Consider the following 7,500-nt stretch of genomic DNA (forward strand, 5'->3'; position numbering starts at 1 on the left):
GTGTTGCGGCTTATTTATTGTCCTATTGTCTCGTTGACCCACTATCACGTCTCTGTTAACTTTCACTACTAAAAATGAAAGTTCCTTGTTAGGGTGGGTATATATATACTGGACACCATATAGGTTCTGAGCACTACCACGCCGCTACGAAGTTTTTTTTATAAAGTGTTAAAAGGCATGGTCGAGGACCGGGTCGCGGGGAGCTAAAGCTCCCCACTAAAAAGCTCCGAAATCATCTCAATAACAGGTAATATAAAAATTAGATTGTTGTATAATTTGGATCTCCACCTGTGTCCCCTAGTGCTTGTTCCCCGGGGGTGTGGCTGTGGTTGTGGTGTGGCTGGGGTTGTGGTGTGGCTGGGGTTGTGGTGTGGCTGGGGTTGTGGTGTGGCTGGGGTTGTGGTGTGGCTGGGGTTGTGGTGTGGCTGGGGTTGTGGTGTGGCTGGGGTTGTGGTGTGGCTGGGGTTGTGGTGTGGCTGGGGTTGTGGTGTGGCTGGGGTTGTGGTGTGGCTGGGGTTGTGGTGTGGCTGGGGTTGTGGTGTGGCTGGGGTTGTGGGATGGTGTAGCTGGAGTGGGGTGGCTGGGGGTGTGTGGGTGTAGTGGATGTGGCGGAGTTTTGTGGGTAGAGTGGGTGTGGTGGGTGTGATGGCGTGTTGTGGGTGTAGAGGGTGTGGTGGGTGTGATTGGCTGGTGTGGATGTGATGTGGGTGTAGAGGGTGTGGTGGGTGTGATTGGCTGGTGTGGATGTGATGTGGGTGGTGTGGGTGTAGAGGGTGTAGAGGGTGTGGTGGGTTGGTGTGGGTGTAGAGGGTGTGGTGGGTTGGTGTGGATGTGATGTGGGTGGTGTGGGTGTAGAGGGTGTGGTGGGTTGGTGTGGGTGTAGAGGGTGTGGTGGGTGTGGTGGGTTGGTGTGGGTGTAGAGGGTGTGGTGGGTGTGATTGGCTGGTGTGGATGTGATGTGGGTGGTGTGGGTGTAGAGGGTGTGGTGGGTTGGTGTGGGTGTAGTGTGGGTGTGATTGACTGGTGTGGATGGTTGGTGTGGGTGTTGTGTGGGTGTGATTGACTGGTGTGGATGGTTGGTGTGGGTGTTGTGGGTTGAGGGTTTGGCATGGGTGGGGTTGGCTAGTGTGGGTGTGGGTGTGATTGGCTTGTGGTAGATTGGTGTGGGTGTAGTGTGGGTGTGATTGGCTGGTGTGGATGTTGGGTTGGCTGGAGTGGGTGTGATAGGTTGGTGTGGCTGTAGTGGGTGTGGTATGTGATGTGGGTGTGGGTGGTGGGTGTGGGTGTGGGTGTGGGTGGTGGGTGTGGGTGTGGGTGTGGGTGTGGGTGTGGGTGTGGGTGTGGGTGTGGGTGTGGGTGGTGGGTGTGGGTGTGGGTGGTGGGTGTGGGTGTGGGTGTGGGTGTGGGTGTGGGTGTGGGTGTGGGTGGTGGGTGTGGGTGTGGGTGGTGGGTGTGGGTGTGGGTGGTGGGTGTGGGTGTGGGTGGTGGGTGTGGGTGTGGGTGTGGGTGTGGGTGTGGGTGTGGGTGTGGAAGTTTAATGCACTGGGTCCCAGAAGGATACAGACTGAGAATGGGTGCCTCAAGTGGTACCTCACTTTTTTTTTTGTTCGTAATGTTTCAAATTATTATATACTTTTGAATTTTGTTAGATTTTCTATAAATTTTATTAGTTTTCACATTTTGTTTATTCTGTCCAATAAAAGCAACATAGAATACTTTCAAAGGCGTTGACCCCCACCGACCATTGGTGACCCTCGTCCCACTGGTCGCATGACAAGCTACACACACCAGCTAAACCCACAAGCTGCACCCACAAGCTGCACTCACAAGCTGCACTCACAAGCTGCACCTACCAGCCACACATACCAGCCACACCCAACAGCTAAACACACTAGCTACACCCAACAGCTAAACACACTAGCTACACCCACTAGCTACACCCAACAGCTAGCTACATACACTAGTTAAACACAACAACCACACACACACACAAACACACACACATACACACACACACACACACAAGCCACACCCAACAGCTACACACACTAGCTACACCCACTAGCTACACCCAACAGCTAGCTACACCCAACAGCTAGCTACAAAACACAACAGCCACACACACAAGTCACACCCAACAGCTACACACACTAGCTACACCCACTAGCTACACCCAACAGCTAGCTACATACACTAGCTAAACACAACAGCCACACACACACACACACACACACACACACAAGCCACACCCAACAGCTACACACACTAGCTACACCCAACAGCTAGCTACACCCAACAGCTAGCTACAAAACACAACAGCCACACACACAAGTCACACCCAACAGCTACACACACTAGCTACACCCACTAGCTACACCCACTAGCTACACCCAACAGCTAGCTACAAAACACAACAGCCACACACACTAGCTACACCCACTAGCTACACCCAACAGCTAACTACATACACTAGCTAAACACAACAGACACACACACAAGCCACACCCAACAGCTACACACACTAGCTACACCCACTAGGTTCATCAAAATTTTCACTGATTATAAGAGTCTGATCCTTCATACTGTATTATGACACGAAATAAATTTTATGGTTACTGCAAGATTGGGAGGAGGGAACCATCTTCTTCCGTTTCCAATGGGATATTTATTATTATGAAAACACATTGATTTTTATAATTTATATTAAAAACAATAATTTATATTAAAAACAACATTTTTCGTTGATCTTATATATTAAGCCTGATTTAGGACTTATTGCATATATTTTGAGTTTGCAAGTACTAATTTTTATACCAAAAATATTACAATTAGTGAAAATTGGTTAAGTGATGGGACATACCAATAGACTATGTCTCTTCTTTCAAATACCTTGGAGTCTCTGTCCCTTGTACCTCAACTGCAATCAATAAGTTACATCAACAATGTAGAGACAGACTCAAGGCTCTCAGAACTGTAGTGGGGTACAGCCCGAAATATGGTGTTAATATTAGAATAGTAAGAATGATGTATTTAGCGTATAAAGGTCTCTGATAGACTATCATGGACCAAAGCGTGGAAAAAATACAAAATGAAGCGTCCTATACAAAGTTCTCAACATGCGGAAAGAATTAAACGAGATAGAATATATGAAATTATTCTTATGATGGGACTTATCAAATAGGTCCCTTAAAAGTGTTATTAGACGAGAACTCCTGGATGAACTTGAAGAAAGTAAAACAGTGTAAAACTGGACAGTGTTTCTGTTTATGTCTAGAATGGGAACCCCTGTAAGAGAACCTCTTGAAACACTTGTCACATTCAAAAGGCTTCTCCCCTGTATGGAGTCGACGGTGTTCTGTTAAGGCTTCTTTTCGCTTATATACTTTTTGGCAAATATCACATATGAATCTGTGTTCGTCATCATCAACCTCATTTCCATCTGCTCTCATTGCATGACCATTGTTAAGAGCAGAGTAGTAGGCTAAACCGGGGGGTGCCAACTTCAGGGACTTAGCCTGAGTGTTGGATGGAGCTGACTGTACAGAGGTTAGTTTTGGCGATGCTGATGGTTTAGATTTAAGGGAGAGATCGATCGGTTGTACATCATCAACCTCATTTCCATCTGCTCTCATTGCATGATCATTGTTAAGAAACGACGAGTCAATGCTTACAACCTTGGGATTAGCCTGAGTGTTGGATGGAGCTGACTGTACAGAGGTTAGTTTTGGCGATGCTGATGATTTAGATTTAAGGGAGAGATCGATCGGTTGTACATCATCAACCTCATTTCCATCTGCTGTCATTGCATGATCATTGTTAAGAGGAGGGTAGTAGGCTAAACCGGGGGGTGCCAACTTCAGGAACTGGTAAAACGACGAGTCAATGCTTACAACCTTGGGATTAGCCTGAGTGTTGGATGGAGCTGACTGACCCTCACAATAGTCACTGAAACGTGGAGAACGAACCTTCTTTTCATTACTAGTGGTCTGGGCAGAATCTGCATCTCTTTCATCATCCCTACTCGCCAAAATGTTATTTTTTTGATGTTGTTGCTGTATTTTTTGTTGTTGTTGATGGAATTGTTCATCTAACCACTCAAGAGTGTGTTGATGTGGGCATCGCCAGGAGACGAGAGCCTCCCCCCCCACAGTGCCACATTCACACACTTTTTGTCCCTGCGTCTCGCCCATTGCCCCATCGTCCATGCCTTCATGGCATCCACCAGCGACATCTTTGATGTGCCCTTGAGTATGTTGGGACTGAGAAATGTTATGTTGAGATGGTTGCTGTTGTCCATTGTCACTGCCCCGGGGCACAAACCCAGCCTCTAGACAACTGCCTGAGTGACAGTTTCTTGGGTTGGAAGAGGACTGTGTGTCAGGTCCAACATGCGCCATGTTCAGATGATTGATGAGCCGCTTAGTACTGGGGTCCTGAAATTTTTTTAGGTTGTTACAATCAGACCATTATTAAATTAGTCTATAAACATCCAAACTAAAAAAAAAAAAAAAAAAAAAAAACTATGATCATTGAGAAACAATATTCATTGCTGGTCAATTTTACATTGTAATTTTTACATCCCTAGGCATTCCATAAAATTAAATTTTAGACAATTATTCATCCAAAAAATTACAAAAATTACACACACACAAAAAAAAAAAAAAAAAAAAAAAAAAAAAAATTAATACTATAACCCTTAAGAAGGAACGACGAGAATACGACTTCACTCACTATACTGAATGGATTTCTTCAAGGATTTAAACACATGTTGTCACTGGGCGTGAACTACGAGGTAGACTGAGGGAGTAAGGAGCTATCACATCCTTTTTATTCATTGAGGACAATCTAGTGGCCAGCGACGAAGAGCTCAGGTCTCGAAGCTCCGGCGAGTATTATGTTATCCGATACTGTATATAATATTTGGCCCAATGGACTTCAGGGAGCAATTGAGTTAACACACCATAACGCCAACACCAATATTTATGTGAAATGTCATTACTTACTTGATCAATGAGAGGGACCCCTCATCAGAGTATTCCGAGGAGGAATCTTCAGATGAATCTTCAGATGATTCTTCAGATGATTCTTCAGATGAATCTTCAGATGAATCTTCAGATGAATCTTCATCGTCTCGGTTCACCATTCCAAACCTACTTCTGATGGCATTTTTCTTTCTTTTCTTGAAGGGTGGGTTAAGATCATTATCATCTGATAATGTCTTTTTGATGTTGGTGTTTTTTGGGGGGGGGGAAAGGTCTGGGGTAGATTGAGTTAAGGGAAACTCATTTGGGTCGATTTTGTTCAGAGTGAACAATGACATGCTAATTTTGGGAAGGGAACTATCCATACGGATACCATTCCATATGTTTAATATGTGAAGGGGATCGAGGTCTTTGCCACATATGACAAGCTCACCTTGTACAATGGAGGACATTTACTCATTAAAACGTTTGGAGTTAGTAGAATTAAAAAAGGGAATGGGACTGGACTCAGCATAAAGACGTACACCCAGACAGGCACCGGCTCTATCAACGAGACGAATTGAGTCTTGTCTGATCTCTCTGTTGGTGTGAAGCTCTTTATATAAAAATGGTCCAAGTTGTTATTTTTTGGGCCTCAGAATACCACCGGATGCACACACATACACAGACACACACACACACACACACACACACACACACACACACACACACACACTCAATAATATTTTTATTATGGCTTTTAATTTAACCAAGCTGTAGAAAGAGACCAATATATATAAAAACAATTACTTATGCCTAGTGTATAAAAAGAATAAAGTTGCTTCTTGAAGAGAAAGAGGAACAGACTGACAATTAAAAATATCAAAGCTAAACATAAAATTAATATATCCCTTTTAGAATTTGAAATTAAATTTTCTACTTCTTGTAATTCCAAATCTGCAGTTTGAATGGGATAATGTTTATATTTAGCTTCATTAATGATATAATTACTCATATCTATCACTTTAGAATCTCTATCATAGGTTTTAGAATTAATCTTGTGAGTAATTGCTTGACCAAGGCTGTTTACATCAAACTGACTAAGCAGGCTTAAAATCATCTTGTTCTCTTCTAAAGAATTTGTGGTAGTTCCATCCATACCAATTATGTTTATACATTGGGGATAAATGCGTATTATTTCATTTATGGCAGATAAATATATCATATCTGGTGTTATTTGTGGTGTGGTTATAGACTGTGGAGGCCCCAATTTAATATATTGTCCAAAGTTTATATCTTGTTCTAACAATTGATTAATTATTTTATGGCGAAGGTTTTCTAATGCAGCATGAGTTATTTCATTATTGTACCCACCAATATTACCTATTGATAAATATAATTCTAATGGTAACAACACTAATCCCACAGATAAAACAAGGGATAAAGACGAAGATAAAACGGATAAAAGCCGAATTGAAAATTGAATGCTCATTTCAACCATAGATGATCGAATGATCATCGCCAAAAGTTGAATAATCATTTGTTGAGATGAAGCTTCTACCATAATTACAGATAATAATTCTTGAAGAGCATCATGAAGAATGTTTTCGGAGAAATATTTTAACAGTCTTGAAATTATCTTAGGCACTCGAGTTGTAACTTCAATTTCGGTTATAGTAATAGCCTCATCTTTTATTAATGATAATAAATCGGAAAACTCAGATTCTAAACGTGTTATTATAACATCTATGAAATTAGTAGTTGTAGTAGTATACTGTTCAATAAATGATACATTTTCGGAGGATACTACTATATCCGCTTCGTCAACAAATTGTTCTTTTTCGAGTATTGACTGTGGAACAACTGTTTCAATATAACCTCTGTCAACATCCATATAATTTTGTTTGTTCAATTTATCCATTAGAATCATACTCATTCCTGATGTTGGATTAAGTAAGTCCACTAATTCACCATCGGTTAATTGGTTGATAACTTGATTGCCAAATATAAAACCTAATATCTGGCGGTGGACATGACTATGGCATTGATCTGACTGGCTATCGTAGTATTTATGAAAGAATTTACAATAGATTGAGTTAAAGTTTATATTCTGTTGCTGAATATTCCATGTCAATGGTGGAGCATCGATTAAGCCAGCAACAGCTTTTCTCAGTTGATATGTATTTGTATTCTTGGCATAGGCAATGGGGTTCTTTTGATAAGATTGTAAATCGTTTTCATTAGAAGGACTCCATCGACTTGAAGGTCTTAGAGCCAATGTTTTAAGTGCAGACAACTGTACACCACAATAATTTTCGTTAGATTCCTTGACATTAATCGACCAAGTTTCAACGGGAATAGGTTTCGAGAAATAATGATTGTCTGTTTCTGTATTGTTTAGAATAGATTTTAAATCATTACCAAATCTTTCTTGAAGAAATTCAAGGACCTCATTATGAACAGCATAACATGCTTCACTACAGGCATATTCACGTTCGTTTATTAAAATAGCTGATCCAGATCCGGGCTGACAAGCAGT

This window comes from Procambarus clarkii, chromosome 16, assembly GCF_040958095.1.
Source record: "Procambarus clarkii isolate CNS0578487 chromosome 16, FALCON_Pclarkii_2.0, whole genome shotgun sequence".
Taxonomy (NCBI): domain Eukaryota; kingdom Metazoa; phylum Arthropoda; class Malacostraca; order Decapoda; family Cambaridae; genus Procambarus; species Procambarus clarkii.